At 44.8% G+C, this 10,830-nt stretch overlaps 1 pseudogene; it reads left to right on the forward strand.

Annotated features, from left to right (window-relative positions):
• The first annotated feature begins 3,095 nt into the window (after positions 1-3,095).
• On the forward strand, positions 3,096-4,476 carry LOC102003433 (annotated as a pseudogene).
• The last annotated feature ends 6,354 nt before the right edge of the window (positions 4,477-10,830 follow it).

A 10,830-nucleotide genomic window follows, 5' to 3' on the forward strand; every position in this document is an offset into this window, starting at 1 on the left:
CTTTGAAGCCCCCTGCCTCAGCTGGGAGGGACCTTCTTTTTTTTTTTTTTTTTTTTTTTTGAGGGTTTTTTTTTTTTTTTTAGTTTTTTTGAGACTGGGTCTTGCCATACAGTTCAGGTGGGCCTTGAACTTAATATGTAACTCAGGCTGGCCACCGCAGAGCTGAAGGGCTCTAGGGAGAGGCTGCTAAAACTTGAGATCACACAAACAGAAACCGCAGACTGTAACATGTATTACACACATCTTATTTTTAAAAATTTTATGGCTGGTTCGTCTTTGCCTACAGGCAAACCTCCTGTACCTCCTGAGTGCTGGAATTATATGTATGTGCCACCATGCCCGGCCTAACGCTGACCATCTAAAAATGACAGAGGACATTTTGCAATTATAGAGTGACTTCTAAGTAAAACATCAATAGCATCACAATTGTCTTAGTTCCCTGAACCTCAGGATTAATTTTTTGTTGTTGTTTTTGAAACAGGTTCTCACTGTATATTCTAAACTGATTCTGAACTCACTATGTAGCCCAGCCTGGCTTCAAACTCAATCTTTCAACCAGGCATGGTGGCGCACACCTACAATCCCAGCACTTGGGAGGCTGAGGCAGAAGGATTGTTGCAAGTTCGAGACCAGCCTGGGCTATAAAACGAGTTCAAAGCCAGCCTGAACTGCATAATGAGACCCCATCTCAAAAAGACAAAAACAAACAAAACAAAACAAAACAAAGAAAAAAGTCGGACTTTCTGCCTCAGCTTTAGAGCTGGGATTAAAGGCATGCATCACCATGCCTGACCAGTACTAATGTTTTTGTGCATAAAATTTTATTTAAACTCAGTCAGGACAGATACTTCCAGGCACTGCCCACCTTCTTGCATGAAGCTCTAACCCTATATCTACTTTAGAATTATATATATATATATATAAAGTAATGTTATCTTTTTTTTTTTTTTGAGACAGGGTCTTGCTATGTAGTTCAGGCCAGCTTTGAACTCACTTTGTAGCTCAGGCTAACCTTGAACTCGTGACAATCCTCCTGTCTCAGGCTCCCGAGTGGTGGGATTATAGGAGTGTACCACCACACCCAGCCATCTACCTATACTTCTGCATGGCTGCTTGTGTCTTTTTTAATTATTTATTTTTATTTGTACATGTTTGCAGTACATAATTATTGCATTCATCATATGGAGTTTGTACTTGTACATAATACACCTTAATTCTCTTTACATCTCTTTTCCCTACCCTCTCTCCCCCTTTCCTCTATCTCTTGGTTCCCTTCCTACTTGCAAAAGTTATTTTTTTCTTCTTCTTCTCCTTCTCTTCTTCTTCTTTTTTTTTTTTTTTAAAAAAACATACTCTAACTAAATTGCCCAGGCTGGTCTCAAACTTGCAGTTCTCCTGCTTCGACTTCCTAGAATGCTGGGACTTAATGCATGCACCACCACACCTGGCTCAGTATGTGTCTTGTTTTGCTTTGTTTTTGGTACTGGTGATTGAACAAAGAGATGTTCTACCACTGAGCTACACCCCCAGCACTTTTAATTTTAATTTTGAGAATGGGGGAAAAAACACAAATTATATCATGGACAGGTACAAATTCTCTATGATGAATGTGATCATCATGTATATCTAAAATGTACCAATAAAATTTAATTTTTAAAAAGAAAGGAAGAAAAAGGACTAGGGATGCAGCTGAATGTAAAGTTTAATTTAATTCCCTGGGTTTAATTCCCAGTGCCATAAAATTAAAATTAAAATTAAATTTTAAAAAAAATTTATTTTGAAACAGGTTCTCATTATATTGTGGCCTGAAATTTGGGATCCCCCTGTCTCAGCCTCCCCAGTAGCTAAGATCATAGGCATGTACCACTATACCAACTTCATTATGTTTTAAATCATCTTTTTTTCTTTCTTTCTTTCTTTTTTTTTTTTTTGTCTTCTTGAGACAAGGTCTCCCTATGCAGTTCAGGCTGGCCTTGAGCTCACTTTGTAGCCCAGGCTGGCCTCGAACTCCCATCCATCCTCCTGCCTCACCCTCCCAAATGCTGGGATTACAGGCGTGTGCCACCATGCCTGGCATAAATCATGGTTTTCTGTGCAAAGGGATATATAGTGCTCTGCTGCATGGCTATAGCATGACATATTAACTAGCTGCCTATGCATGAACAATGTACTGGACACTGGCCATTTTTTCTGGCTGGTCAGTTCCTCCAAAGCACTTCTAATGTGGGTGGGAAAACTCACTCTCTAGTCTCCTTTGAAGCTCTAGCACACTGTTGCCTACATCCAGGCCCCAAATAGAAAGTGTACCCTATAGGAACTGGGATCTAGCCGGGCATAGTGGTACACGCCTGTAATCCCAGCACTCAGGAGGCTGAGGCAGGAGGATCGTTGCAACTTCGAGACCAGCCTGGGTTACAAAGTGAGCTCAAGCCCAGCCTGAACTGCATAGCGAGACCTTGTCTCAAAAAGCCAAAAATAAATTCACCTTTGGGGCCAGGGACATAGTTCAGCGGCACAAGCGCCTGCCTGGAACTGGGCTCTGCAGGCATCTACTTGGCTGGCCGGACTGCAACACAGGCTCGCAGCTGTGGAGGCAGTGGGGGCTGCAGAGCAAGGTCCTGCTGCACAGGAGACACTGGGGGACCAGTGCCTGTCACTTGCAGCCAAGTTCTTGGCAGCAGCCCATGCGGTTTTAAGTAGTTCTTGGCCCCAGCTAACTGGCTGTTCTGCTCATCTGGCTATTTCTGCATCCGCTTGTGCTCTAGCCCTTGCAACAATTTACAATAAACAGCCTGCAACTAATCCAGCAGAATCAAATCTGCAGCTTGCAGCCAGCAGCCTAGTCTGAGACAAACATTTTGTTTTCCTTCTAATTTGTTCTTTTTGTAGAGAGGGGAAAAAAAAAAAAAAACTGTGACAGTGGCCGGGAATACAGCTCAGCGGCACAGCACCTGCCTGGCAAGAGCAAGATTATGAGTTTGAATCTCCGTACTAAAAAAAAAAAAAAAAAAGTAACAATTATCCTTCCATGTACCTTTATAAAGGCTAAATCTATGGCATAAAATGCTAAAAATAAAATTGCTGCTCTAAAAACAATGAGTTTCTTTTTTTTTCCGCTGGTGGACACCCCGGAAGAAGCACGGTCAGCCTCTCTTCCAACTGCCATCGTGTCTAAGTCGGAGTCTCCCAAGGAGCCGGAGCAGCTGGGAAGCTCTTCATGGGAGGGCTGAGCTTTGACACAGCTCTCATCAGTCTGAGAAGCCATTGTGAGCTGTGGGGACCCTCGCGGACTGTGTGGTAATGACAGATCCCAACACCCCGCGCTCCTGGGGCTTTGGGTTTGTCACTTACGCCACTGGGGAGCAGGTGCCTGCAGGCATGAATGCAAAGCCGCACAAAGTGGACAGAAGAGTTGTGGAACCAGAGAGATGTCTAAAGAGAAGATCCTCAAAGACCAGGCACCCATTTAAGGGTGAAGAAGACCTCTGTTGGAGGCATTAAAAAAGATACTGGAGAACATCACCTAGGAGATTATTTTGAACAGTATGGAAAAATCAGAGTGATTGAAATCATGACGGACTGAGGCAGTGGAAAGAAGAGGGGCTTTGCTTTTGTATCCTTTGCTGACCATGACTCTGTGGATAAGATTGCTGTTCAGAAATACCATACTGTGAATGGCCACAGCTGTGATGGGAGGACAGCTGTGTGGCAGCACGGGATGGCGAGTGCTTCATCTAGCCAAAGAGGTCAAACTGGTTCTGGAAATTTCGGTGGTGGCTTTGGTGGGAATGACAATTTTGGTCGCGGAGGAAACTTCAGTGGTCGAGGTGGCTTTGGTGGCAGCTGTGGTGGATGTGGATATAGTAGCAGTGGGGATGGCCACAATGGATTTGGTAATGACAGAAGCTACAATGGATTTGGCAGTTACAACAATTAATCTTCAAATGTTAGACCCGTGAAAGGTGGAAACTGTAGAGGCAGAAGCTCTGGGCCCTATGGTGGTGGAGGCCAGTACTTTCCCAAACCGTGAAATCAAGGTGGCTATGGTGGGCCCAGCAGCAGCAGTACTGGTGGGAGTGGCAGAAGGTTTTAGATACTTCCAGGAAACAAAGCTTAGCAGGAGAGGAGAGCCAGAGAAGCGACCGGGAAGCTACAGATTACAACAGATTCGTGAACTCAGACAAGCACAGCCCTGGCTGGGCCTCACTGCTACAAAGATGATAGAATGACGGCCCCAATAGCTGTGGCTCCCACGATCCGCACCAGTTATAATTCAGAAGGAGAGAACCCTGTTCTGACCCAGCAGCCACATGGATCTCCTTCAGAAACTTTGACTGACCCTCTTTGGGTCAGGGCAGCATGTCTGCTACCAATCACTGGTCTAAGAGAACGGATACTTTGGCCACCAAGCTGGGGAGGACAGATCTTAATAGTGGAACGAAGAAAGGGCCATGTTACATGTTATGAATCTGAGACTCAGCAATCAAGCAATTGTCCAAGGGCACAGGAATGTAGGGTAGAGCTCTCCAAAGCAAATGTACTTGGCATGGTGTCAAATGCCTGTAATTTCAGCACTGGGGAGGCTGAGGCAGGAAGATCAATGTAAGTTGGAGGCCAGCCCGGGCTACATAGTGAGTTCAAAGGCTGCCTGGACAGCAGAGTAAGACTCTGTCTCAAAAAGAAAGAGGAAGAAAGAAAGAAAAAAAAAAGAAAGAGAGAGAGAAAGAGAGAAAGAGAGAGAGAGAGAGAGAGAGAGAGAGAGAGAGAGAGCAAGCAAGCAAGAAAGAATTATTTGGAGTTTTCTTCCATTTTTTTATTCCTGAAAAATATTTCACATATTCTAAAATCCACCATTTAAAAATTCACAACTCAGTAAAAAAAAAAAAAAAGCCTCAGTGTTTTAAATACCAGGCCTTGGGCTGGGGATTTAGCTCAGCGGCAAAGCGCCTGCCTGGCAAGCGCAAGGTCGTGAGTTCGGTTCCCGGTACCGGAGAAAAACAAAAATAAAAATAATAAATAAATAAACAAATAAATAAATACCAGGCCAGATGTTGTGTACTTGGTGTAATCAGTGCTGCGCTGCAAAATATTCGGCAACCAATTTGTCACTATTATTAGTTAGACTATTGGCTTACTTACCTGTCTCTGGTTCCTGAGACAAAACATCCAACACCCAAAGCTAAAGGAGAAAAGGTTTATTTAGCTCACCATTTGCAGAGGTTTCAGCCCATAATCCACTGGCTCCAAGGCAGGGTGGCACACGGCAGAGGGCAACCGTTCATGGTGGCAGGAGACAGCAAAAGCGAGGTGGGGGAGACCTCTTTCTGTCCCTTATATTGTACGCAGGCTCCCCACCCTAGGGCAGATGTAGCACTCATACCCTTAATGCCAGCATTGGACCATGATTAAAGATTATTCGCTTAATTAAAGATTAACCATAATAAAAGATTATTCGCTTTTTTGACAAATGGGCAAAGAATTCCAATACATATGTTTCTGGACAACACATACAAGAGCAAAGTGCAAGCTAGGCATGGTGGTGCACACCTGTAATCCCAGCACTCTGGGAGGCTGAGGCAGGAAGATGATAAATTCAAGTTCAGCCTGGGCAACTTACTGATTTAGCAAGACCTTATCAAAAAAACAAAACAAAACAAAGCAAAATAGCTCAATGCAAAGGCCCTGGGTTCAATCCCTGGTACTGGAAAAAAACAAAAAACAAAAAAACAAAAAAAAAACTGAGTGCAGTGGTGCACAGCTATAATTCCAGCACTCTGGGTAAGGCAAGAGGATCATGTGTTCAAGCCCAGACTGGGTAGCATAGTGAGACCTAGTCTCCCCTGTCTCCCCCGAAAAATTGCACCAGATACTTGTTAAAGGTGGCAAGGAAGACTTTATTTGAGACTACTCAATAAGGGCCAGGACTGTCACAATAGCCAGGCATGGTGGCACATGCTTGTGATCCCAGCACTCGGGAGGCTGAGCCAGGAGGATCATGGGAGTTTGAGGTCACCCTGGGCTACATAGTGAGTTCAAGGCCAGCCTGGACTACGGAGGGAAAACCTGTCTCAAAAAAGAGACTGTCACAATAGGGAAGAGAGATTGAATCCAACAGCAAGGTGTTGGATTACCTGTATAACTGGCAAACACAGAACACAGCTGAGTCTAGGCCAGCACACAGCTCCCCCACAGCGAGCCATCTGTGATTGCTCCAGCGAGCAGTTGTTGCTGGGATTCTCCTGGGCTTCGGCCCCAGCCAGCACAGTCTGCGGAGTAGACATGGAGGGTCTCTGTGATCAGGTGATAGGTGAATTTGTCACCAAATTTCCGCAGTTGGTGATGCAAAGTCAATGGGCCTATTGCATCCAAGCCCTGCTTGTCACTTCAAGTCGCAATGCCTGTGTAAAGAACGAGAGGGGGACCGTGCAGCAAGCACCACCCATGGGGACCTCTTGGGGCCAATTAACAGTGAGGGAGGGCTCTTTGGGGTTTCGGGTCAGAATCAAATAACACACACCCATAAAGGGATTGAAAGGACAGTCGCTCATATTTGGTATCTACACCCGGGAAAAGTCACTATTGGGGTTTGTTTATTTATTTGGGTTCTAACGATTGAACCCATGGCCTTCTCATTGAGCTACATCCTTTTTCCTTTTTATTTTGAGACAGGCTCTCACTAAGTACCGAATTGCCACGCTCTGCCTTCCGCCTCCCTGAGAGCCAGGATCACCAGCGTGGGCCGTGGTGCCCGGCGGAGTGGTTTCTATCCTACTGTCATCCAGGACAATCAAATCGGTCTATAAATTTAATGCGATCTTAACCAAATTTTCATAGGAGTTTAAAATTGGAATTTGGGAATTCCAATTATCTTCTGAAAGAGAAAATAGTCAGGGGGATGTAGCTTAGGAGTTGAGCATGCGCTTAGGGTAAGGTTTCACACAAGTGAGAGATGGAACAAAGGTAAAGAAAGCCTTTATTGTAAGGCACAGGAAGGCTGCAAAAGAGACGCAAGGACCCTCTTTAGGCTGCTAAAGAGATGCAAGGATCCCTCCTGAGGAAGGGTCACAGAGACAAACGATATATTGGGCTTCGCTGAGGGCAGGGTTTGCGGGGAGTCTAAGTGACGCAACAGATGCTGATTGGGAAGGAGGGATCACGCATGCGTAAAAATAAAATGGGAACTTGTGGTTAGACTGAGGAAAGAAGGCAGAAGTTAGTGTGGGAGGGACGCGTTGGTTGTTGTTTTAGTCTCCGCGCCACATCAGATGGCTGCCATGATGACTTGGCACGGGAAGAAACCCATCACTTAGCATACCTGAGGCCCTGGGACTCAGCCCCCCAAAATTAAAATTCAATGAAAATGTAAGTCTATAAAATAATACAGATGTAACAATATAAAACTGAAGGGATTAGCTGGGCCTGGTGGCACACGCCTGTAATCCCAGCACTCGGCAGGCTGAGGCAGGAGGATCATTGCAAGTTCAAGAGCAGCCTGGGCTACAAAGTGAGCTAAAGGCCAGCCTGAACTGCATAGCGAGACCCTGTCTCAAAAAGACACACACACACAAAAGCTGAAGGGATTGAAAATAATCAAATCTGCCGTACATGCTCCAGTTACTTGGAAAACTGAGGCAAGAGGATCACAAATCAAAGCCAGCTTGAGCAATGTAGTGTGGCCCACTCTCAAAATAAAATTTGGAAAAGGAGGAATAGGGCTGAGAGGGTGGTTCAGTACTCTGAGTTCAAGTCACACTACTGCCAATAAATAAATAAATCAGTGGACTACGATAAAGCACAGAAAGGGACCCATGTATATGTGCAAATGAAGTTTACAAAAGTGACACTTAAATCTGGAAGCAAAAATGTGCCTTTTTTAATAAATCACCTGAGATAATTGGCTACCCAGTGAAGGGGGAGAAAAAAAGCAATAAACTTCTTGCCCCATCACATCAAAAACAGAGTACTTCATCATTTAGGCAGGAAAACTTAAAATATTTTTAAGGTTTTTAACCTATGTTTTAAAAATACTACTGGGGTGGAGAATCTCTTTTGAAGCAAGTTACAAAGTCCGAGGGTGTAGAAGACAGACATTTGTTCCCGTAAAATTCAAAGTTCTGGTTCGGGTTAGATATTACTGGGCACAGCCCCAAATAAGTCAGTTTCTACACTTCGGGTTGGGATTTTGAGTTCCGGGATTCACGGTTTCCCAAGCAGATTAGACTGTGAGGAAAGCTGTGTCGTCCCTCAGTTGTATGGACTGGATGTGACACAACATTTCTCAGTACTCAGGACAAAGTGTTCTTCACCTGCAGCTCATGAAAATGTGTTACTACAATTAAAAGGACAAAAAGATGTCCACAGCAATGCGAACGGAAGTTCTCTGAAGAAGCCGCGTCCACTGTGAAGAACTGCAGCCTGACCCGGCTGACCGTGGACAGACCGATGTTGTAGAAAGAGCCAAGGTCACCTGAGCTGTCTTTGGTATCTTTCAATAGTCATTGCCAATCAAGCTCTGCTTATCTGTCTGACTCAGCGTCCTCGAGACTGCAGATACACGCTCAGATGCGTTTTCCCTGACACTCCGCGACCCCTAGAGGTGGAAATGAGACAGCTGAATTCTGTAGGAGTTCGCCTTTCTCTATTCCTATACTCTGTGACTTTCACTTACTTTTTTTGTTCTGTGACTCTCAAATTTCCTGTAACCTCTTCCTGGATACCGCGTCATTCAAGATAACTTGAATCTCTGTTCCAAGGCCATGGTCGCTCGCAGTTGGTTAAATCCACTATTTCCTTTTAAAGCAGTGTTGTAATTTTATATTGACAGCAGTAAAAAGATATCATAAAGATACTTGGGCCAGGCATGGTGGCGCATGTCTGTAATCCCAGCACTTGGGAGGCTAAGGCAGGAGGATTGTTGCAAGTTCAAGACCAACCTGAGCTACAAAGTGAGCTGAAGTCCAGCCTGAACTGCATAGAGAGACCCTGTCTCAAAAAAAGCAAACAAATAAAAAAAGATACTTGGATTTGAGAAAGCACCAATCCCTCAAGTTCACAAGATTTCTTCAGTGAATGCGAAACCAAAAGTGGTTAAATGCTGGGGAAGAACTAAACCCCCTCTGCCACACCAAGTTATTCCAAAGGTTGAAGCAGGAAGATCCCAAATTTGCGGCCAGCTTGGGCAATTTATGAAATAAGATCTCTCTCCAAACAAAGGGAAGGGGTTATGGGTATGCTTGAGAGCTCCCTGGATTCAATCCCCAGTACAATCAATCATTCAGTCAATAAACATGGGGTAAGCCCAGCACTCAGGAGGCTGAGGCAGGAGGATTGCATTAGTTTGAGGCCAGCCTGAGCTACATAGTAAATTCAAGGCCAACCCAGGTTACATGTGGAGACCCTATCTCAAATAAACAAAACAAACAAATCATGTGGAGTAGGAAGCAATGAAACCCTGATTCCATGGCAGTTTCTGGTTTTAAAAATGCAATTTGTATTTTTTAAAGATTGTGCTGGGAATTGAACCCAAAGCCTCTGCACTGAGGTTCAGCTCCATGGAGCCCTTTTTTGTCTTTTTGAGACAGGGTCTCGCTATGCAGTTCAGGCTGCCCTGGAGCTCACTTTGTAGCCCAGGCTGGCTTCGAAATGGACACAGTCCTCCTGCCTCAACCTCCTGAGTGCTGGGATTACAGGCATGTGCCACCATGCCCAGCCTTGCCCTTTAAAATTTTTTAAAACCAAAAAAAAAAGTGTTTTTTTAAACTTCTGTGAAAATAAATGATATAAATCACTGGGCATGGTGGTACATGCCTCTCATCCCAGCACTCAGGAGCCTGGGGCAGGAGGACCACAGCAAATTCAAAGCCAGCCTGGGCTACATAGTGAGACCTTGTTTAAAAAATAAAAATATAATCAAAGTTAAAGGCAAAAGGTGGGAGAAAAAAATGCTGCATCTAGTATCTAGAAGATACATATCTAGCATATACATAAGTCTGGAAAAAAGGTTTTCACAGTCCGGAGCCCGCCTCCCCTCCCCACGCCGTGGGGGCACACAGGGAATGGGTGCCAGCCGCTCGGGCTCCTTCCCAGGCTTTGCACCAAGCACGTCTCTGGTGCAGCAGGCTGGCGCTTCAGTTGAACCCAAGAGCTCTTCTCTTTGGCTCCCTTCTTTTCTAATTGTTTTTCTCTCCTCCTCCCTCTTCCGCTTGGGAATTATTTTCCTTTGCACATTTCTGTAAGCTATCGGGCCTCTTAGTGTGTGTGAAGCGATCACTGTGAACACTGGTTCTCTGGCTGGAGAATCCTGCTGGCAGTTGTTTGTTGCACCAATAGCATGCTGGGTGACGTCACCACCGGAAGCGGTCCTGACACAGCCGGAACCCAGCCCTCACTTTCTAGTCCGTAGTTCTTCCTTTGAGGAAAGAGTGTAGTCAGGCACAGAAGCTAGTCAAGGCATGGTGACCATGAGCTGGTAAGCACTCTTCGAGGCTGAGGCAGGAGAATCACAAGTATAAACCCGGCCTATGCAATTTAGCAAATTTTTTTTTTTTGGTACCAAGAATGGAACTCAGGACCTTGTGCTTGACAGGCAGGCGTTTTGCCACTGAACTATATCCCCAGCCCCACAATTTAGCAACTTAGTTAGACCCTGTCTCTAAAAATAAAAAGGACTGGTGATGTTCATTGTGAAGGTCCTAGGCTCAATTCCTGGTACCAAAAAAGGAAAAAATAAAGAGACACAGTTCTATACAGAAATACAGGTAGAAATTAATGTAAAGTAGATATAGAGGGGTTACACTTGCCAGACAGTGTCACAAAGACATCTGCCTGGAG

Source organism: Chinchilla lanigera, unplaced genomic scaffold (genome assembly GCF_000276665.1).
Source record: "Chinchilla lanigera isolate Chin_1 unplaced genomic scaffold, ChiLan1.0 scaffold00068, whole genome shotgun sequence".
In the NCBI taxonomy this organism is placed as follows: domain Eukaryota; kingdom Metazoa; phylum Chordata; class Mammalia; order Rodentia; family Chinchillidae; genus Chinchilla; species Chinchilla lanigera.